This window comes from Vulpes lagopus, chromosome 2 (assembly GCF_018345385.1).
Source record: "Vulpes lagopus strain Blue_001 chromosome 2, ASM1834538v1, whole genome shotgun sequence".
Lineage (NCBI taxonomy): Eukaryota > Metazoa > Chordata > Mammalia > Carnivora > Canidae > Vulpes > Vulpes lagopus.
In genome coordinates this window covers 103305173-103328493 of record NC_054825.1, presented here as the reverse complement: position 1 = coordinate 103328493, position 23321 = coordinate 103305173, and the positions used below count along the sequence as shown (strand labels likewise).

The 23321-nt window shown below is 41.7% G+C and overlaps 1 long non-coding RNA gene across 1 annotated transcript in view; it reads left to right on the top strand.

Annotated features, from left to right (window-relative positions):
* The first annotated feature begins 6545 nt into the window (after positions 1 to 6545).
* Positions 6546 to 23321, top strand: part of LOC121485408 — a 34197-nt gene continuing 17421 nt past the window's right edge. Inside the window, exon 1 of the long non-coding RNA XR_005986273.1 lies at positions 6546 to 6666. This is a non-coding gene — a long non-coding RNA (uncharacterized LOC121485408). The remainder of the gene's footprint in view (positions 6667 to 23321) is intronic.

Sequence of the window (23321 nt, the reverse complement as noted above, 5' to 3'; positions counted from 1 at the left end):
ACTCATCCTTTCACTGAGGATGTAGTCATTTGAAAGTCTTGACTTCATTCAAGGGTATCCTCTCAAGTCTTACTCCCAGTCTGGTTGGGGACTAAGATCTCAATCTCATTGTCATGTCTGTGAGACATTACAACCCAAGGGTGTTGATTTGGTTGGAGCACCTCCTGCTCCAGCACAGATGACCTTAACTTTCTGATTTCTAATTCCCAGTTCATTTTTAGCACTTGGGAAGTTCCTCTACTTTATTATAAGCACAGCTATGCACTTTACAGGGTATTTACTATACTTCACTTGCATTTGAAAGCATTTTTTTTAGTGGGAGGGTTTTCAAGTTGTTTATTCCATCTTATACCTAGAAATAAAATTATCGCTCTTGTTCTTTACATGTCAGCATGGAACTCCTGTCTTGTAATGTCATTTAAGCTAGAGATAAATAATTTGGTCAATAAAGTACAAAGCATAATATTGTCAGTCAACTCTGTACAAATTACTATGTTAGAAAAAGTGAAACCCTCCAAATTATTTATATTTTATCTTAGGCTGTGTTTTGGGACTATTGTGTATAATTGGAGTGGTAGTATAGAGATGTCATGATAAAAGAGTGATTTCAATAAACCAGTTAGCACATATAGTGAGAATATAACTTGAAACTCACATATTGACATATATACAAATATATTTAAAAGTTGTTGGTTGTTTTGAAGTATTGTGTAATTTCCCCGTGGCATTTTACCAAAGTGTGTTCCTTAATGTTAGTTCTTCAAAATATTTTACCAGGAAAGTTTCCATTGGTAAATAAACTTGGAAAAATTTGCCAATATGCCTCTTTTTGGTGAGTTTAAGCATGGAAGCATAAAAAACTCATTGAGAAGTCTTGAGGTAAAGAAATAAATTTGAAATTTTAAAAACTCAGTCTATTCCAAACTTACTTGACCAAAAAAAATATTCTTTATTGTTTTAAGTAACACTTTTTTAGTTTTCCATTCTATAAAACTCAACTTTGGGTATGATGTTCTTTTGGACATATGATTTGTCAAGATAGTCTTTAAATGTTGACTTAATTTTCAAAACAAGAAGTATTTCATATATTTATACTGTAAGTGTCTGATTTATTTAAAATGAAATTAAACTGATATATAAAATTAAATAGCAAAATCATCCCGAAAGAAAATATAATTATTTGGTTATCTATAAAAGCACTTGTTTATTGGAGCACCTGGGTGGCTCAGTCACTTAGGTGTCAGTCCCTTGCTTTTGGCTCACATCATGATCTTAGAGTTGTGAGATCAAGCCCTGAGATGGGCTCTGTGCTCAGCAGGGAGTCTGCTTGTCCCTCTCCCTCTACTCCTTTCCTTGCTCTCTCTCTCTCAAATAAATAAAATCTTTAAAAAAGCACTTATTTATTAAACAAATTATTTTTATGTAAGTCAAATATCTAAGTGCTAGTGTATTGGTGAGAAACGACATTCTAAGTATGAGTTTCATTTTTTAAAATTGAAAGCAATATTTAAAGTTTTATAGAATTATGTTTGGAACATTTGTACACTGAACATTATATTACCCAATGTAATGGGGGAGATTAGCATAAGGTGGGTTTGTCTCATATTTCCAATTATAAAATCTGAGCTGTGGGAGTCTGTAATGGCAAAGACCTCATTATTATTCTATTTCACTTTTTAGATAGCTCCATGGTTTGAGTCCTCAGGACAGTATGATAGGGAAGCTCCAGGGTATTTATTTTTTAAATTCTATCTATCTACACATCTATGTATCAATCTAATCTAGTCTATCCATCTATTATCACATATGATAGAATGACAGATATGACAGGATGTTAAACACAATTCTGCTCATCTCTGAGTTTCAGCAGAAGCTTCCAAGGCTGGGAACAAATGTTAGTTGTCACATGTAACTGCATGCTAAAATGAGGTGCTGGATCGCCCAGGTTGGGCAGGTAAAGGGGAGGGTGAAAATATAGTTCCTGCCAGCACTAGCTCATTGCCCACCTGCGTCAGGCTACATAAAAGGAGTGGAAATTAATTGGGAAGATTGGGTGCCTTTAGAGAAGCACAGGTGTTGGGAACACTGTGCAATTGGGAAGTCTTGCAGGGCTGGACCTTGCGCAGCCGTGGGAGTCTGCCCTGCATGCTCTGGCTCCACATCTGTGGTTGGGCTTGAAGTTGTGGAGCATTGGCTGGACTGGCAGTGAGACAGATGTGCATGTGAATGAAAAATAAGAGAAAATGAAACTGAGGATGAATGGGGATCCCTGAGGACAGCTGAAACTTCTGAGGGCAAATGGGAACCTGCGTCTGACTCATAGACTCCAGCCCAATGCTGCACGTGGCCACAGGAAATTCTGGTGCCCTCTGCCAGGGAGCAGCACACCCCCTCAGCCCAGGACCTGGAGAAGCTGATGGGGATCTCATGGCAAGTGGAGAAGCTGCGCATGTCAGTGCTGCCCTGTGGCAATGAGGTGAGCATCCATGGGAGCAACCAGGATGCCTTCAGGACACAACAATGTCGGCTGGTGCTCCACTTCCACCTTCTATGTCTTGTACAAATTGTGTCTTGTGGCCAGCCTAGTGCAGAGCCATACAGGAAAGGGAATTCTGGAAAATACAGTTCAAAATCACCTCCGAGGCAAAAGGCTAATAGTGAGTAATTCTTGGGAGAGAACATCAGTGTGCTGTGTTCCCACTTGACCCTCAGTGTTTCCCCATGCCTCAGGCTATGTTGGGGTCCTTCAGGAGAATCCTTCAAAGGATGTGACATGTGTCTCCTGGTGTCTGGGGACATAGGAACTGAACGTCTGCAAAGGGAAGACTGAAGTGTGGGATGTGGCTGCCTCTGTCTGAGGCATATCACAAACACAAGGCTGGGGCAGCCCGGGTTGCTCAGTGGTTTACGGCTGCCTTTATCCCAGGGCATGATCCTGGAGTCCCGGGATCGAGTCCCATGTCGGGCTACCTGTGTGGAGCCTGCTTCTCCCTCTGCCTGTGTCTCTGCCTCTCTCTCTCTCTCTCTCTCTCTCTCTCTCTGTCTCTCATGAATAAATAAATAAATTTTTAACAAACAAACACAAGGCTGCCCGGAACAGCCTGCATGGCTGGCGTCTGTCAGGGTCAGGATGCAAGGGTTTCCTGAGGGCCAGATGTGGACTCTGCTGAGGACAGTCGGCACAGAGTTGACATTCAATGAACATTTGTTGAGTGAATGAAAATGTTTAGGCTCTGTGTAAAACATGACTGAATCAGTTATTTCCCAATAGCCAATCTTCCCTTCTTCCTTAAAAGCAGAATCCTAATTTAGCTTGTGGCAACCACGTGCTCAGTCAAAAGACCAAATTGTCTGGTTTTCCTTATAGTGAGATACACTCATGTGGCTAAGTTTTGACTGTATATGTATGTCTCTCTCTCTCTCTCTCTCTCTCTCTCTCAATCTGTGTATCATATATAAATTTGTAGGGAACATCTGGGAAAGCTACTTAAGGAGAATTGAGTCAGTTATGAAAGGTCCTGTCTAGCCTTTCCATGGCTGGTGGTCCATCAGTCATTTTGGGCCATGAGGTGACATTGAGGATGAAAGCTACACACTAGGGTGGAAAAGCAGAATGACCATTCTCATTGGTGCTTCTGTAGCACTGGGTTAAGCAACATGAACAGTATCATCCTAGGTCTTTTTGTTCATGGCAAAACCTAATACAGTATTTTGAAACCCTGTGGCATGGGAGTAACTGGTATTGAAGGGAGATAGTGTTGGATTCTTTGAAAAGAGGAATATTTTTAAAGATGGAACCTAACTGGCATGTAAAATTGAGTAATATGATAATGTGATCCCACTGTAGCATTAGCTAATACTTTATCATGATGCACAATTACCATTTTTTTTTTTTGGTGGTAGGAACAATTAAGATCTGGTCTTTTAGCAACTTTGAAGTTTATCATACAGTATTGTTGACTATAAAGGGCAAGTATTCTCTAAGGGGAAGGGATACAAATAAAAAGCTGTGTCAGTGGGCCTTAGTTAAATGAGAAACAGGTAATAGACTAAGAAAACAAGTCATGGACTAAACTCTCTTCTTGCTTCTCCAAAAAAAGCTAAAGACAATTAATTGTTAGAAAGACACTGGGAAATAGAAGCTATAAACTGTCCCGCGTAGTCTAGTCCATGGTCTGTTGCTTCTTCCAGACCATTAACAACATGTGTGGAAGGGACAGAGTGTTCTTAGCTCCATTTTGGTCAGAACATGTAGTAAGTACCAAGAGATGATGTGATTAATTGTGCTTACATTCACAAAAACACAACTGGTTTTAACCTTTTTTTTTTTTTTTTTTAAAGATAGTTGGTCTGACTCATTCTTGAAAGGGCAGAAGTTCAAGTTGAAGCTTCTCTGTGTATCTTTATGTCTGTGCCTTTCAGTGTATGGTTCTCTGTATCTTTGTGTTGTTTGTCCTCATTGTGTGTTTGTTTTGGCACATCTCTTTGTGTGTGTGTGTGTGTGTGTGAGAGAGAGAGAGAGAGAGAGAGAGAGAGAGAGAGAGAGAGTAGGCAAGGGGAGAGACAGACAAAAGCAGAGAGACGGGGGGTAGCGAGGGACCTGCCTCAGTGGGTTGATGCCCTATTCCTTCGTGCTCTCCCCTTTTCCTTCTGGCTCTCTATTTCCTTTCATTAGACTTGACCCCAGTCCTGCTTGTTGGTACAAGCCAAAAGAGCCATGGTGGTTTCCTTACTGACATCCTGGCATCTTTTTCCCAATTCTGAGCCAGTAGTCCCTGACGGAGAAAATATGCCTCACACAGTGTTACCCTGCAGAGAAGGGACATCGTGGAACAGCCAACAGCAGCTTGTCTCCATTGGTCCTAGATGGAAGGACTTTAGCAGGACTTTGGTAGGGTGCTGACAATGGGCCTCTGCGTCTGTGGGGCTGCAACTGTGATCCCAACTCCACTGGAAGGTGCCTTGCACGGGGCACTTCATGTGTGTTCTTTCTTTTTTTTTCTTTTTAAAAAGATTTTATGTATTTATTTATGAGAGATGCAGAGAGAGAGAGAGAGAGAGAGATATGCAGAGACACAGGGAGAGGGAGAAGCAGGTTCCACACAAGGAGCCTGATGTGGGACTTGATCCCAGGACCCCAGGATCATGCCCTGAACCGACGGCAGATGCTCAACTGCTGAGCCACCCAGGCGTCCCCCTCATGTGCGTTCTTAAAATTGTTACGGGTGGTTGCTCGCCATGGGTTTTCATCCATCAAGGCATTTCTCGCTAGCAGCTTCTGTCCGAGGCCTGCCCCCAAGTCTTCTCTTCATCGGCGAGTCCTGTGAGATTCCAGGAGATGTATTAGGTGTGTGCATAAGTCTCGGGGCCCTGCACACTCCCAGTCAAATATTTCTACAGGTTCCACATCTTTGAGAGCACCTCTAGGACACAAGGGTGGGGAGGAGGGAGAGGTGTGCATAATTCCGGAGCTGAGAGGCAGCCGGGCCCGGCTGTAATAAAGCTGTCTGCGAGGAAGTTATCTTTCATATACAATTGCTTCCCCTAAGCTCTTAAGCACATTAACTGCACCTGTAATTATGCACACCTCAGAAAATGCATGAAAGCTGCCTTCTTTGGCAGACCAAATGAAACTGCAGTCTTCTTCAGACCCTCTGTTGCCTACTATACCTTAACGCTACGGCATAAAAAAATAAAAATAAAAAAAAATAAAAATAAAAAGGAAGGAGAGAGAAGAGAAGAGGTAATTGCCCATGAGAGAGTTGCTCATCAGTGAACTTTGTGTCTCGTTTACAGCATTAATTTTGCTCTGCGTGAACCTCACTTGACACTGCTCGGAGGGCTCAGGGTTCTCACTGCTCTTGCTGGCCTGCAAGGCTAGTTGCAGCCGATTTGCATTTCAGACAGTGCGTACAGTGCAAAACAACAACAACAACATTTGCTTCGACTCTCGGGAATGGCTTTGCACGGGGGTGGAAAAGCACACGTGGTTTTTGCTGGGAGTCTATCCGTTCTTTCCCACTGACCTACTTTCTTCTTGCATTTGACTATTTTGCACTATTCCGTACTAATGATCTAAAACCCCTGCTAAGATCTTCCTTTATGCCATACTGATCTTCTCCTCCTCCTCCTCTGGTAGCTCTTGCTCAGGTATTTTGGGGGCTAGAAGGAAAAGATAAATTCCCTGAATCGGGGCTCCTCAGCCATAATCCCTTCCAGCTGGGGTTTATCCACAGGGCATAGCCAGGGATACAAATCGGGCCCAGTAGCCAGACACACTTCTCACATTAGGAGAAAGTGGATAATGGGCAATGACTTACCATCGCCTACTTTCCAAACCTGCTTTAATATAAACCATTCCTCGTACAGTGTCAGTGGAATTAATTGGCTGGTAATCCACAGGAGACGTTCAGATCGCCTACAGTTTATTTTATGAGTCCTCCAGGATCAATTTCATGTTTGAATGACTATTCCTATCATATATTTACATACACAGTTGTCCCTTTGTATTCAGAGATGACTTGATTGCCTTTTTACTTCCCAGGCATATTCTTTCTGGAAAAGCAAGGCGGAAGTTCTACCTGAGGCCCTTTAGGAAATTAGCAAATATTGTCCAGCACCTGACCTGCAAATACATGGACATTAGCTGTGGAAGGAATCCAAATGGTATGAAGAGGCAAAGCATCTGCCCTCAAGAATCTTATCACCTGCCCGGGGAGGGCTGGGTGGGGTGGAAGCACACAAAACAGATTGAGAGCAATTGCACAACATAATAAGTGCAGAATAATAGAGTTGACATTGAAGCAGAGTCCTGGTGGGCTGGTGAACGGGGGTGGTGATTTGGGAAACAAAGGCACTGGACCTTTTAAAATGTTTTAAAAGATTTTATTTATTTATTCATGAGAGACACGGAGACATAGGCAGAAGGAGAAGCAGGCCCTGTGGGGAACCCAATGTGGGACTCGATCCCAGGGCCCTGGGATCATGTGCTGGGCTACAGGCAGATGCTCAACCACTGAGCCACCCAGGTGTCCCAAGGCACTGGGTCTTGAAAACAAGGTAGATGCCACATCTTGCATTGACCTATCACAGGGAAAAACTATTAATGTCAAATAATTTGTGGTGCTTGCACCTCTCTTGCCTTTGGGGAGCTTTTTCTTGGAATGCCCCATTCCTGGACCTCTCTTCAGCTAATCTGGAAATTGGGTGAGGGAGAGCCCCAGGGCACAGAGGGCTTAAGTTGTATGAAGAGTGTGGATGGGGTCGCCTGGGTGGCTCAGCAGTTAAGCGTCTGCCTTTGGCCCAGGGCGTGATCCTGGAGTCCCAGGATCGAGTCCCACATCGGGCTCCGTACCTGGAGCCTGCTTCTCCCTCTGCCTGTGTCTCTGCCTCTCTCTGTGTCTCCCATGAATAAATAAATAAATAAAACCTTTGGAAAAAAAAAAGAGTGTGGATGTAATGCTGTAATTTCAAAGCCTATGAAATTCCTTCTCTGAAGAGTGAAAAGGATCAGGAAGGCCAGAGGAGGCAGGTGTGTGGGGAGAGGAGAGGAAGGCAGGAGGTGTCTGGGAGGGAGCCACTGTGTAGTGTGAAGACTTCTGGGGGAAAAATAGGAAAATGGGATTTGGGGGAAGTTTTGCTCCTTGTTTGTCATGTGAGGCCCCAGTTGGGGACTCTTTTAGAGTCATCAGTAAAAATGTGGCTTTGCAAGGAGTTTTGGAGTCTGGTTTATGTTTCTTTGGTGGTACATGTGGCTGGGTGCCAGGTTAGCACTGGGGAGGCTGATCGTGAGGCCCAGCTACTTTAGAAGGAGAAGCAATTTTATTCGTATTTGAGCCGAGTAAAGGGGAATGGAATAAACCCCTTAAAATGTGATATGACTGATCTCTTGTACTTGCCTATTTGACTTACTGTTAGGGGTATGAGAGGTTTGCAGGTTCATCATTCAAGCATTCATCCATTCATGCGTTTGTCACATATTTATCGAGGGCCTTCTGTGACGGGTCGCGTTCTAGGCTCTGGCAGCGCAGGATGAGCAAAACAGATGAAGCCCCTGTTCTCCTAGAGTTCACATTCTAGTAGAGAATGTTTTCACTGCTGGAGTTGGAGGCAGGTGTTTTTCTGCTTTGGCAGACCTTGAGATCGTTCAGATATGACTCAGACCTCAGGCCTGTTATTGACAAAGTTTAGTTAATCAGTTGCAACAAACAAAATCTTGTGCAGCAGTTCGGAAACTCAGAAAACTCAGAAACTCAGAAAACTCAGAAAAGGTCCTCAGACGGGTGTGGGTCTCTCCCCGTGGACGTTCCTGAGATCCCTATTAATCCTGCAGAATCCTGGTCCCCCACCCAGCAGAGACGGGATCACACTGTCTCGGGGTAGGGCCAGAGAATGTGTATTTTTTTTTTAAATCCTCCAATGATTCTTTTTATGAATTAAGTTTTGATTACGTCTATAATTCTGAAATCTGTATTTGGTCAATTTGCTCCTTTGGCCGATGGTCAGGCTCAGCTCCTTTGCTCTGGGGTTGGGACATGTGGATCTGTACCCATTGCTATGAACTTACATACATAGAGTTGTACCAATAGAAAATATATAGTATTGTTTTGTGGGCTAATGTTTCATATGAATGGGAGCATTCTTTCCATGTGGTCCATTCCCCAGCCTCTCCTTCCTGCTTCTCTTTTTAAGATAATATCCAGGCACGGGCAGACACATGGCTTAGCCTAGCTCAGAGTGGCTGGGAAAAGTTGGGGTCCTTGGAAACAGCGTGTTTGCTTCCTCTGGCCCGAGAGCAATGTCCCTGCCACAGCTGGCAGCAGCTTGCCCAGGATATTCACAGTGACATTTGTGGCGGGGGCAGCTTCAGCCTGGCTGGCTGGACTCCCTGACTTGGGATGCTCTCAGCTGCATCGTCCATGCAGCCTGCTCTGGGACCTCCTCCTGCTGCTGGAGCTCCAAGGAGGGTCCATTGTTTCTCAGGCCAGGGCCTGTCTACTAAAATGCCAAACTGCTCTGATAACCAAGAGTGGTGCAGGGAGGGAGTTAAGGAATATAGACAATCTTTTCCTAAAAGAGTAGCCTATTCTTTTTTTTTTTTTTTTACATTTTTTAAATGTAAATTCACTTTGCCAACATATAACACCCAGTGCTCATCCAATCAAGTGCCCCCCTCAGTGCCCGTCACCCAGTTATCCCATCCCCCTATCCACCTCCCTGAGAGTAGCCTATTCTTTAAACTTATTTTCTTGTTGAAAAAAAATAAAACAAACCCAATCCAAAAACCATTTGTGCATGTCAAAGGCCAAGTTCTTTCTCTTGGCATTCTCTTGATAACAAATTCTAACCATCCTCCAGACAGACAGATGCCTCCAATGGAGCAGACTGGGGTGGTGGCGGTGGTGGTGTATATGTTTGGAAGGGTGAAGAGAATAGTGCAGGACATGTTTTTAAAGTATTACAACTGTTCATCTTATAGGCTTGTTGTCCAGCCATTTTTCACTGGTTTGTGTGACTAGCAGCCAAAAGTCAGCCAGAGTGTTTATGACATTTTGTGCTGTTTTTCCAAATGGACATATTCAAAGACCTTTCTCGGCCAAAGTTTAGGAGAGACTCTGCTTTCTTAGCCAGGCCATAAATTAATTAATCTGTTCTTTTTATAGCTTAATGAGGAAATGATTCAGAAACCCAAGAGACTGACATTGGTCAAAAATCCTTCACAACAGCTCTTTTTATTTTCTACTAACGAAAATATGGAGTAATTGTGGTGGACATTCCATAAGGTGACTCCCAGTGAGTCACTTCTTTGCATGATCCCCTTGAGTGTTCATGGAAACTGTGACTCGCTTCTGGCCAATGAAATATAGCAACAGTGATGAGATGTCACCCCTGTGTTCATGTTATATGGCAAAGATGAACAGATTTTGTAATTAAGATCCCAAATCAGTTGACTTTGAGTTAATAAAAAAGATTGTCCTGGATGGGTCTGACTTAATCAGGTGAAAGCCCTTAAAGGAGGGACTAGAACCTTCCCTGAGGTCAGAGACTTTCCTTGAGGAAGCAGGCGGCTATGAGTTCTATGCCTGCAAGGAAACTCATTCTGCCAGCAACTTTGGTTGTGAATCTTTCCCCCCTCAGGTCTCCGATAAAATGCAGCCCAGCTGGCATCTTGATAGCAACCTCGTGAAACCCTGAGTTGAGGAACCAGCTAAGCCTTGGCATACTCCTGGCATACAGAAACTATGAGATAATAAAGGTGTGTTGTGTGAAGCCATCATGTTGATGTTAATCTGGCAGGCAATAATAGAAAACTAATCTAGTAACAATTAGTTACCACCTCTCCTGGTTTCTCAGCCCTCAGCTGATGAGGCTTCTCCCTCTGTTCCTGGCTTCCTTGCATCATTCTGCCCTTCTTTTCAGAAGATTGAACAGTGACAGTCTCCCTCTCTAGGACATAGGGAAAGGAGACTATGCTTGGTTAAGTTCTGCGGATGGAACCTGATTAGTGGGCTGAGATGAATTTGCTTAAAACAATAAGACTTTAATTTTTAGAGTAGTTTTTTAGGTTAATTCCAAAGCTGAGCAGAAGGCAGATTTTCCATATACCCCCTGGCCTTCCTTCTCCCAACTTCTGCTACGACTAGCATTCTGCATGTGAGTGTATGTTTTTTTTTTTTTTTTTTTTTTTTACAACTGATGAACCTACATTGACACATCATTATAGTTTATGTATAGGTTGTGTAGGTTTTGACAAATGTATAATGACACGTATCCATCATTGTAGTATCATACAGAATTGTGTCACTGCCCCCAAACTCCTCTCCACTCCTCCAGTTCATTCCTTCCTGGCCCCAACCCCTTAGCAACCACCAGTCTTTTTTTTTTTTTTTTTAAACTGTCTCCATAGTTTTGCCTTTTCCAAAATGTTGTATAGTTGGAATCATATAGTGGGTAGTCTTTTCAGATCAGCTTCAGATTGGTTTCTTTCACTTAAGTAATATGCATTTAAGGTTTGGTTTCTCCGTGTTTTTTCATGGCTTGATAACTTCTTCTTTTTAGATTTTATTTATTTATTCATGAGAGACACACAGAGAGAGGCAGAGACATAGGCAGAGGGAGAAGCAGGCTCCCTGTGGGGAGCCCAATGTGGGACTCCATCTCACGATCCCGGGATCACGACCTGAACTAAAGACAGATGCTCAACCACTAAGCCATCCAGCCATCGTCCTTTGATCACTTCTTTTTAGCAGTGATGTTACTCCATTGTCTGGGTTACTACAATTTATTCATTCACCTGCTAAAGGACATCTTGGTTGCTTCCTAGTTTTGACAATTATGAGTAAAGCTGCCATAAACATCTATGGGTTGGTTTTTGTGTAGACATAATGTTTCATTTCATTTAGGTAAATACCAAGGAACATGATTGCTAGATCGTATGGTAAGAGTATGTTTAGTTTTGTAAGAAATTGCCAAACCGTCCTCCAAATTGGCTGCAATGCTTGCATTCCTACCAGCAATGAATGAAAATTCTTGTTGCTCCATATCCTTACTTGCATTTGGTGTTGTCATTGCTCTGGACGTTGGTCATCCTAATGGGGTGCAGTGGTATCTCACTATTGTCTTAATTTACATTTCCCTGAAGACATATTATGTTGAACAACTTTATTCCCTTCCCTTTTGTGTCTGAGATGATTAACAGTGAAGAAATCCACTTGTGATTATCCTTTTTTTTCTGTGGAGCTCTCTCAGGTGGGCTCTCTCTATACTGCAGGAAGAATATTTCAAAGGAGCAAGGATGCAGAAGATCCATGATAAGAAATCAAGATGCTAAAAATCTGCAGCACATCTTCCCATTTTATTCCTGTTCTTTATTGTTATTTATATGAATTTTCTTTGGGAAATGGAATGGTGTAGACCTTACAGTTTCCAATGGACGAAGGATTGACAAATGAACTGAGGCTCTCAGGACAAGGTTCCCCAAGGGTCTCCTATCGTGAGGGTGAGCAACAGAGGTGGCATCTTGTACGATTGCTTTTGTTATAGCTTTTCTTTTCTGGTGGGCATGAGAGAAGCATCCGGGCCCTAGGCTCTGAGGTTATGGTCTGCTCCAGTCTCTTCTACCTTCTCAGTTTCCATGGCAGGCATCAGGGCCACATGAGGCAACTGCTCATTCAGTTAGTGTCAGAAGTCATGAAGTTCTCCTGCTGGGCATCAGAAACACAACCCAGACAACTGGATTGGTTAACTTAGTTGTGGTATTAAAGGATCAGGTGAGAAATTGCATCCATGCTGTTTACAAGGGAGATATTCCTCTGTTTTATAGTTTTAAATCTTAGAAGTTACCAAATGTCCAGAGCTCTGGCAGTGGTGCGATTCTGTAATGCTGCACCATTTCATAGTCTTAGCCTAAAATAACAGCATCCAAGCTTTGTGACAAATAGTCTAACTCATGCTGCAAATGATGGCCTTTTTACTGGAGACACGAACAACTGCGGGCGGCTGGCATTGGCTTTTCTCACTTTTCCTTCTCCAAGCTTGAAAAGAGACTGTATAAGTGTAGGTGGTCATATTCGAGAAAAATGTCTGCAGTAAGGAACACGGCTCACCTGTTTACAATTAGAGCTTGTGGTGAGGGGTGGGGGCTAATGTTTTGCATGTTGCAAGTAGGCTCTGTGTAAAACTCTTAGATCACATAAGGGTTTAGGCACACATTTTTCTTGTCCATGAACATATTTTTGTTTCAGAAGAGCCAGTTGAGCATGGCAGATGGAACAAATGTGTTTATAGCTGCTTTCTCTGAAAACCACATTAAAATGATAATATAGGCACCAAAAAGGCCTAGACCCACAAGGACAAAGAGAGCAGTGGAGGATGCTCACTACAAGCAACCACAGTTTGGAGGCTCTAAGTCAGAGAGATAGTAGTTACTGATCTGGCAGGCAGGAGAAAGCTGATCAGGGGAGAAACTCAGACGCAGGCTGAGGTGAGCTACTTACTGATCTAGGGGGAGCATCAGCAATTAGTTACTGCGACTTCCTGGAGTTGCAGGTGGGGGCAAAAACTGGATTGGCTGAAAGTCTTTCTCTGCAGCAGTGATCACCCTCCTGACTGATGGGCGTCCTTTTTTTGTCCCCCGAGGGCGCTGAGTCTGCCTCCCTGTTGAGCAGGAGGCCAGTGCTAGGGCTGAGAGGCAAAGCAGAGACCTTAGGCTTGGGGATGCCAGGCTCAGCTGAAGGCAGGGCCACAGTACAGACAAGGATTCCAGTAGAAGTCTGCATCCTGACCATCCGTCCAGGCCTCCCCTCCCCCACCGCAGTGGCGCCACCCAATCAGAAATCTTCTGAGGGCTGTTCTTCAGCCAGCACCTGTCCCTCAGGACTGGGGCTTTGGGGTCCAGTAGATCTGGCTCTCCTGTTAGCTGTGCAGCTCTGTAGCTCTATGACTTAAAAAAAAATCTCTCTTAAGAGTGGTCTGGAATTGTGGGGGGGAAGAGTTTTCATCACATATGTTGGTTGTGAGGACTAAGTGAGGTCATTAGGCAAAAACTCTGGGAGGCAACCATTTTCTGAAAGTCTTGGTTTCTGGGTGACTATATAGAGATGTTTTCAGTGCTCCCGCCAATGATCTATTCTCTCATCCGACTCTTAAAGATTCAGTTCAAAAGATAACATCCTGAATAATGAAGAGGGCATTCCTAACCTTCTCTTGCAGCTGTGGTGGCCGTGTTTAAAATGTTGGCCATGGGAAGACAGTGGTGACATGGTTCCTCTGTAAATAGTTTCTAATCAGCTCAAAAGCCCTTTTTCTTTTTAACTCCTTTCTTTCAGTTCTTCTCAACGGTGCATCAATTTGCCAACCTGAATACTTTCAAAGACCTAAGTTTGATGAAAAAACATCCCTAGTGATCCAGAACACATTTTACATACTGCTCGACTGTAAGCACTCTCCAGACATCAGTATCTTACAGACTGTGTGACATCTCACTATTGTTGAATGAACATCACTTATACCTATATCTTGAGGAACGTCAATCTAAATTAAAATATGCCAAGTTTCTTAACAGCACCAACAGATTTCCTAATTAACCTATGAATACTGTCAATCTGTTAATATAGTTCTCTTGTTCTTTTAGAAATGAGTTATGTAACATTTCTTTTATTTACTCCAGCAATTTCAGAACTAAAGTGCTCCTTAGGGTATTCCAAACTTCCCTTCGAAAGTAAAGAAAATATGAATAACGTGAAATGATTTGTTGGAATGGTTCAAGACTTTTTGGCTTCCAGAATTTTTTTTTTTTTCAAACCAGTCTGTTGAACTTCATGCATTGCTCTTTCTGCAATGTCTCTGGTCTAGGTTGCTTCCTATCCTTAAAGAATTCTTGTGGTGAGGCAGATTCCTGAGGTCGGTCCAAGGAGTCTGTAGACAGTAGCTTAGATCCTTAGTCTGGCTTTCTCGACAAAATTGCTACACTGTGTCCTTTCTCCTTCAAATGGATCCCAGAGCACATAACTGGATTAACCACAGTTCTTGTCTCATTACTAATCCATACATGGATGTTATTATTATTTTTTTATGGATGTTATTTTTATCATAATATAATAGATACCTAAGGACCCACCACACAACCCAATAAATAGAACATTGATAATATCACATGTCCACTTACATGCTTTCCCCCCATTCCTCAATATTCCTCATAGTCTTCTGAAACTAGCCTCCCCCCCTTTTTCCCTCTTAAACACTTGTGTTCCAAGATTCATTGATGTTGTAGCATGTAGCTGCAGTTAATTTTTTGCTGGATATTATTCTACTCTGGATATAGTACAATCTCCATATCCATTTTCCTATCAACAGGAAGAATCTTTGTCTTTACCACGGCCAACTCTTGGCACAAATGTGAAGTAGGGTGAAGTTTGTCTTTGATGCCTTTAGTATGTTACTGCTGCCCTTCCTTAGCTTCTTCTCAGAAGATCATCTGAACATCCTGTCTGGCACATAGTGAAGTGCATTAAAGGTTTATTGAACGAATATTGTAAGTGACAGATAAGATTGAGGGCAACTCCAGTCAAACGGAAGTAGCTGCCTGAGTACTAACCTGAAGAAGCTTTTGTAGCCTCATCTCGGCTCAGAGGGAAGAGCTCCAGGATCAATGACCAATGTCTGCATGGAAGGGGCTAGAAGCACGATTGTTTGGAGCTAGTTATCGCCACTCAGGATTTAGTAGATTAGCTCCTCGTGGACATTTGCAAATCCGCTGGAGTCATGAGTCATGAGCATGAGTTAAAAACAAAGGAATAAAACTGTCATTGCAGAATTTCAGGTTTTACCCGGGCTGGGGGAAGGTTAATTCTGGAGGTGCTAGTTGGGCATTGATGATGATCAGCAAGATTCCTGGTGCTCTTAAGCCACACTATCTCCCACATACTTTAAAGATTGATTCTGGTCTTTATTCTATGTTAAATATCTAATGTAAAAATGCATTTAATATAAAAAGCCCAATTCGCAGGAAAACAACTGTGCAAAGGATGTTATTTTTCATCCGGATGGTTAAATGCACATTTTTCTGTTTAAAAGTAAATCTTTCACTTTAAAGATTGAATATGAAGACACTTAAAATAATGTGTTTTTAAGTTGTCTAGTTGTTTCAATGTAAAGTGCTGAAAAATTAATCAATATTTGCTACGGACCCAAAGTTCTTTCCCTAAAATTTTTATTTCTTCATAGATGCTTTGTTTTGACTTGTGTTGATAGCAATATTGGCTTCATGATACCACTTCGAGCTGTAGCCCCGCTTGTAAATGGCATTATCATGCAATACTAGAGCTGGAATAAACATCAAATATCATCTTGCTGAGTGTTTTAGATCTATGGACCACATGCATGGGCTCTGTCCCTTATGTAGTGAATCAGGTTTTGGGGGTGGAAAACCTAGGAATCTTCATTTTATACAACCTCACAGGTGATGATGATCCATATGAACATTTCTCTGAAACCAGAGAAATTAGTGACTTTTTAAGGGTTGAGAACTAACAGATTCATAGCTGGGCAGTCCCTTGAGGTGAGATTATGGCAAAAAAAATGGACATGGTTATTTTTCAATTTATACTGTGGCATTTGTTGTTTTGATTTTTTAAAAAAGACTTTATTTATTCATGAGAGACACACAGAGAGAGGCAGAGACATAGGGAGAGGGAGAAGCTCCCCTCTCCATGCGAAGTCGATGTGGAACTCAATCCCAGGACCCTGGGATCATGACCTGAGCCAAAGGCAGATGCTCAACTGCTGAGCCACCCAGGCATCCCTACACAGTGGGATTTAAAATAGCTCATTGCAGGTGTGCCTGGGTGGCTCAGCTGGTTAAGCGTGTGACTCTTGGTTTTAGCTCAGGTCATGATCTGAGCCTTGTGAGATCAAGCCCTGCGTTAGGCTCCTTAAGATTCTCTCTCCCTCTCCCTTTGCCCCGCCCCCCTAAAAATTGTCAGATAATGCTCAGGCTGCATAGGCTGCAAATAAACCTAAAACACGTCTCGTCAGAGATTAATCATTTCTTGTTACCCTGAGTATCCTAAAATATGCAAATATTTGATGTTATTGGAGGTCCTTGAAAAAACCTTGAAGTCTTCTATCACTGTGTAATGATTCTTTTTGGTAAGAGCATGAAAACCCTTGAAAAAAAAATCAAGCAAACTGTGATAAAAAATAGATTTGTTGCATCACACCTTAATTGCCATCTGCCCTGTGTGCCTCTCCCTGGGTACATTCCCCCTCCCTGGATGCAGTTGGGAGACAAAAGTCTCCAAAAATTTGGGATTTTTATTTTTTTTTAAGATTTTATTTATTTATTCGTGGCAGAGAGAGAGAGAGAGAGAAGTAGGCTCCATGCAGGGAACCCAACGTGGGACTCGATCCCGGGTCTCCAGGACCACACCCCAGGCTGAAGGTGGCGTTTAACCGCTGAGCCACCGGGGCTGCCCAAATTTGGGATTTTTAAATGCTACTTGATTTTCACTATAGCTGAAATCAAGTAAGCCCCACCCAGGCCTGCTTGCTGGGGAGTCGTGTTCACAGTGCCCCTTCCCACATGTCCTTCACCTGTTTTTCAACTGTTGGCTGTCCCCACTTTTTTCTGTTTGTTGTTGGGTTTTAGAGAATGAAAGCAAAATATTTAACTGGAGCACGTGCATTGGTCACTGGTTTTTAACAAAGTCACAGAGCACCGGCCTCTCCTAGAGATGTCTCTCTGTCTAGCAGGCAAAACCAGATTTATTTTCTTTCTCCTTCCTCCTTTCCCCACCTCCCCTTTCATCCCTGAGTGCAAATTCAGGGCTGCTCTGAGTTTGTATGACCTGAGATAAATTGCTGCTAATGCAAGTGTTCAGGGCTGTGCGTGGGATGTTCCCGAGTGCAGAGTGGATTCTGCTGTGCCTGGGAATGTTCCTTCACTTGAGGTGTGTAATTCCCTGCACTGTGAGACACGTTTCCGCAGTGCTCCTGCCATACCCCGAGCAGCCAGGCTCGGCTGCCACCAGAATAGGACACGGGTACAGACCTTCGCTCATGGTCACTTCAGATGTAAGTAAATCTTATTTGACATTGTGGCAATGACCACAGTATGCAATTATAGAAACAAAGAACTTTTCAGCAAGCTGAAACAGTCCCAGGAAGACGTGGGCAGCTTAGAGGCAGGAGGCCTGGTCTGCGAGAGCTCTCAGGCAAGGCCCAGGCGAGGGACAGGAACTCTCTAGAGGTGGCCAGGCCTGGGCGCCCTAGGCTTGGGCTGAGAGGGATGGGCATTCGGGCCTGCTCTCTGCTCCCTGCAACTAAGAAGCCCTGGGCTTGTGGGAAATGAACATAAATTTTCTGGCCATAGGTTTCCCAAATGGCAAAAAAAATCTATCACCTTGCAATTTGTTTTCTGTTTGTCCCATTTGTTCTGTGCTTGTTTTTATTTCCATTCTTGCCTGTTCTTTGGATTATTAGATATTTAAAAATGATTCCATGTCCTGTCTGTGTTGGTGGTTATCCATTCTCTCTTTCTCTCTCTCTTTTTTTTTTAAAGATTTTATTTATTTATTCATGAGAATACACAGAGAGGAGAGAGAGAGAGAGGCAGAGACCCAGGCAGAGGGAGAAGCAGGCTCCATGCAGGGAGCCCAATGTGAGACTCCATCCTGGGTCTCCAGGATCATGCCCTGGGCTGAATGCGGGGCTAAACCACTGAGCCACCCGGGCTGCCCAAGTTATGCTTTCTTTAACTGGCTACTCAAGGGCCTGGAGATTACAGCAGCACTGCCTTATTAAGATCTAGCATAGAGTCATATAAACCCCTCTCCCTGGATGATGCACAGGCCTTAAAAAGTTGAATTCCATTTACGTCTGATCTTGCCTGTTGTGCTATTTTTTTCATGTACCTTATTTCTCCATATTTTAAAAACCCCTGTCATTACTGTTTTAGGAGTCAGCGGTCTATTAGTTTCCCCTTATAATTGTCCCTTGTCTTGTCCTTCATTTCTTTCTGCACATGGTAGACAGAACAATGCCCCTGGCATGCACCCTGATCTCTGGAAACTGTGACTATGTGAGGTTCTGTGACAGAGAGGCATTAAGGTTGCTAATCAGTTGACTTTTAAATAGGGAGATTATCCTGGATTATCTCACTGGCCAGTGGAATCATAAGACTTCTTAAATGTGGAGGATGGAGGCAGAAGAGGGAGCATGAGAGAATTGGCAGTCCAAAGAGCTGGCTTTACAGGTGGAGGAACGAGGCCATGATCCAGGAAAGGCGTGAGGCCTGGAAGCTGGAAAGGCAAGGACATGGGTTCTCCCTAGAGCCCCCTGAGTAATGCAGCCCTCCTGCCCCTGGGGTTTAGCCCTGTGACCCGTGAGACCAATTTGGACTTCCAGTGTCCCAAACTGTTCAATGATGCATTTAGATACATTTTACATATTTAGAAACCACTATGTTTGTGGTAGATTATTATAGTAGGACAGGAGATGAATACTCTGTATCTCTGATTTCATGTATCAGTTTGTATTTCCCTGAAAACTTGTTTTAGCAATTTCCTGTAGAGTGGGTCTGGTGATGATGAATTTCGTCAAATTCTGTTTTTCGGAAAATGTCTTTATGCTTTCATTTTTCTGTTTTCAATTTCATCGATTTCTGCACTTTATTTCCTTATGCTTGTGTTGGGTTTAATTTACCTTTTTCTAGTTTGATAAGGATTAAGCTTAGCTTATGGATTCGAGACCTTCTTTTCTACTATAAGCATGGAATGCTATACATGTCTCTCTAGACACAGCTTTGGTTGCATCTCACAAATTTTGATATGCTGTTTTCATTTTCATTCAATTCAAAAATTTCTAGTTTTCTTTAAGACTTCCTTTTTGGCTCATGGATAATTTAGAATCATACTATGTCTTTCCAAACGTGTAGGGATTTTCCAGATTTTGTTCCATTGTTGATTTCTGGTTTAATTCCATTTATGGTCTGAGAACATACTTTGTATGATTTCTATCATGTAAAATTTGCTGAGGTTTGTTTTATGATCAAATATGGTTTCTCTTGATGAATGTTGCACATGGACTTGCATACGATGTTCTGTAAATGTCAATTAGGTCGATTGAATTGATAGTGTTTAGATCCTCTGCATTCTTACTCACCTGTTTCCTTGTCCCAGTGATTACTGAGAGAGGAGTATTGGAGTCTCCAGCTATGACTATGGATTTGTCTGTTTCTTAGTTAATTTTTTTGCTTCATGGTATTTGAAGCTGTGTTTTGAGGTGCATATACACTTAGGGTTGTTTTATCCTCTTGGAGAATTGACCCCTTTATCATTACGCAGAGTTCCTCCTTTATCTCTAATAACATTCCTTGTGTGAAGTCTGCTCTGACATTGATGTAACCACCTCAACACCCTCTTGATTAGTGTTTGCCCAGTATTTATTATTTTTCATTTCATTTCATTTTTTACTTTGTCCCTATCTTTGTGTTTAAAATTTTTTTTTAAATTTTTATTTATTTATGATAGTCACAGAGAGAGAGAGAGAGGCAGAGATACAGGCAGAGGGAGAAGCAGGCTCCATGCACCGGGAGCCTGACGTGGGATTCGATCCCGGGTCTCCAGGATCGCGCCCTGGGCCAAAGGCAGGCGCCAAACCGCTGCGCCACCCAGGGATCCCCCCTATCTTTGTGTTTAAAGGAGATTTCTTGCAGATAGCATATAGTTAGAATTTACTTTCTCATTTAATCTGTCAACTTCTGTCTTATAACTGGCACAGTTGACCTGTTCACATTCAACGTCATCACCGGTACGGTTGGATTATAATCTGTCACCTTGTTGGCTGTTTTCTTATTTATTCCATCTTTCTTTTTGGTCCTTTTTCTCCTGCCTTCTTTTAGGTTTAGTGAGCATTTACACACTTCTGTTGTTCTCCATTGACATTATTAGTACAACTTAAACTTTGTTTTAGTGATCACTCTAAGGCCTACAATTTATATCTTTAATTAATAAGAGTCTACATTCAAATAATGTCATACCATTTCACATGTAGTGTAAGTAAGTTGCAACAGTATATTCTCCAGTCCTCTTTCCATCCTTTGTGCCATTGTTGTCACATTTTCTCTCTCTCTCTTTTTTTTATATGTGATAAAACACATGCTATCTAGCTACTATTTTTCCTTTAGGTTGTTGGTTATCTTTTAAAGCAATCAAAAAGAAGAAGCATTTTTTTAAACCTTTATTTATTCCACTTCTAATATTCTTCATTTCTTTGTGTAGATCCATGTTTCTGTTTGGTATCATATGTATATTATTTTTTTTTTTTGCCTAAGTAATGCTATTTAATATTTCCTCTAATGCACACCTGCTGGCCACAAATGCCTTCAGTATTTGAAAAAGTCTTTATTTCTTCTTCATTTTGAATTTTGTTGTGGAGAGGATTCTGGCTGAAAACTTTGTTTTCTTTTCTCACTTCAAGATGTCACTCCATTATCCTCTAGCTTGCATGAGTTCTGGGGAAAAGAATCATCTGCTAATTCTTTTTGTTCCTCTGTATGTAACATGTATTATTTTTCTGGATGACTTTAAAATTTCCTCATTTTCTTTTGTTCTCAGCAGTTTAGATATGATCTATGTGTGTGTTCACACATGTTTTCTGTTTTCCTGCTGTTTAATTCCTCAGTGGGCTTGTATCTACTAATGAATTCATTGAACACCTTCTCTGTTAGTTTTTTTTTTCCTTTTTAATTTTTAGCACTTGCATCTACTGCTTTCTTAGAGTTTTAGTCCCTCTGCTGAAATTGCCCATCTGATCTTGCCTGGTTTCTACTTTCTCCATTACAGCCTTGGACATATTAATCATAGTTATATAGAATAATTATAGTAGATAGTTCCTATTACATAGTTCCAACATCTGTGTCTTAACGGAGTATGGTTTTGATCATTACTTCACCTCTTTGTGTTATCTTTTTTCCTGCCTTTTCATAAGCCTCATTCTTTTTTTGTTGAAAGTCATATATCTTGCACAGGACAGGAGAGTGGAGTCAATAAGACTGTTGCCCTTCCTTCTGTAGGCTTTTGCTCTGTAGACAAGAGAGAGGAAAACACAGGTGGAGTTGGTATCTCTCTCATTGCACTGCTCTTTCCTACTTTAGGTCTACACCTCAAGGAACACTTTCATAGGACTTTTAGAGTTCACCTGGGGGTCCATGGTTGTTCATTCTATGGGTTGTGTAGATTTTGACAAATGTGTAATGACATGTATCATCATTGTAGTATCATACAGAATTGTCACTGCCCTAAAAACCCTCTGTACCCCTCCAATTTATCCCTTCCTTGCTCCAATCCCTAGAAACCACCAATCTTTTTTTCTTTTAACTGTTTCCATAGTTTTGCCTTTCCCAGAATGTTGTATAGTTGGAATCACATGGTATTTAGCCCTTTTCAGATTGGCTTTCTTCACTTAGTAATGTGCATTTAGGGTTTCTCTGTGTCTTTTCATGGCTTAATAGTTCACTATTTTTATTTATTTATTTATTTATTTATTTATTTATTTATTTATTTATTTATCTATCTATTTATTTATTTATTTGCAGTGAATGATATTCCATTATCTGAATTATCAGTTTACTTATTCACCTGCTGAAGCACATCTTGGTTGCTTCTTAACTTTAGCAATTATAAATGAAGCTGCCATAAACGCCTAGGGGTAGGTTTTTGTGTAGACATAATGTTTCACCTCATTTAGGTAAATACCAAGGAGCATGATTTCTGGATTGGATGATAAGAAAATGTTTAGTGTTGCCAAACTGTCTTCCATATTGATGTGCCATTTCGTATTCTCACTGGCAATGAATTAGAGTTCCTATTGCTTTACAACCTTCCTAGCATTTGGTAGTGTTCTGTTGCTTTTTAAGATTTACTATTTGTTTTTGCTTCCTAGCATGTGATGTGTGCTTCTCTATAATTATCATGCTTAGAAATTAAGTCTATCTGATTCTTGATTCTGTTCCCCCCCTCCCATGGAAGTATAATCTAAACATAACATTATGTTAGTTTCAGTTGTAAAATGTAGTGTTGAATCTGTGTTTTGATGTCTTTCATCAGTTTTTTTTAAAAAATCAGCCATCACCTCTTTGAATACTATTTCTTCTTTCTTTAAGATTTAATCACAAAAATAGAACCACTGGAAGACATATGTACAGACAGACAGATTTATTATACTGATTTGACCTTATAAAATTGGCCAAGCTGGTTCAATAGTCTGGGGAAGGTGTTTCTCCTGTTTCTGGTACCATGGCCTGAAGTCAAAAGATAGATAGTAGGAGAAGATAGGGAGCCCACAAGAATGGAGTGGAACCTATATTAGTCCCTACCTCCAAGATTCCAACATTAATGATGGGATGTCCTGATGAAGAATTTGGCATCTTTTGACATGGAGGTAAACATGTGCTGGCCCAGGAGTTGAGGAGCCTAAAGAAGGAAATCTGACAGGAGCTGGCTGATGTCCCAAGTCTATAAAGTTTGAGTCAGCAGGTAAATGACAAGGTATATGGAATGTAACAACACCTTATGCCCTTCTATGACCTTCTGAATGACATTGGCACAGGACTGCTAATTGACTTCTGAATCTTGCATGAGATTTCTGTAACTCACTAATCTACTTTATGCAGAGAAGGAAATTCTAGCAGAAGTAGTTCTAGCTTGGCTAAGTTGGCATGACACAAATTCATCTCATGCTTGATTATCTCACTCTACTCTTTCTCAGACTTTAGTTACAAATATTAGACATTTTTTTGCTCCTATTTCTTATCTGTATTTTGT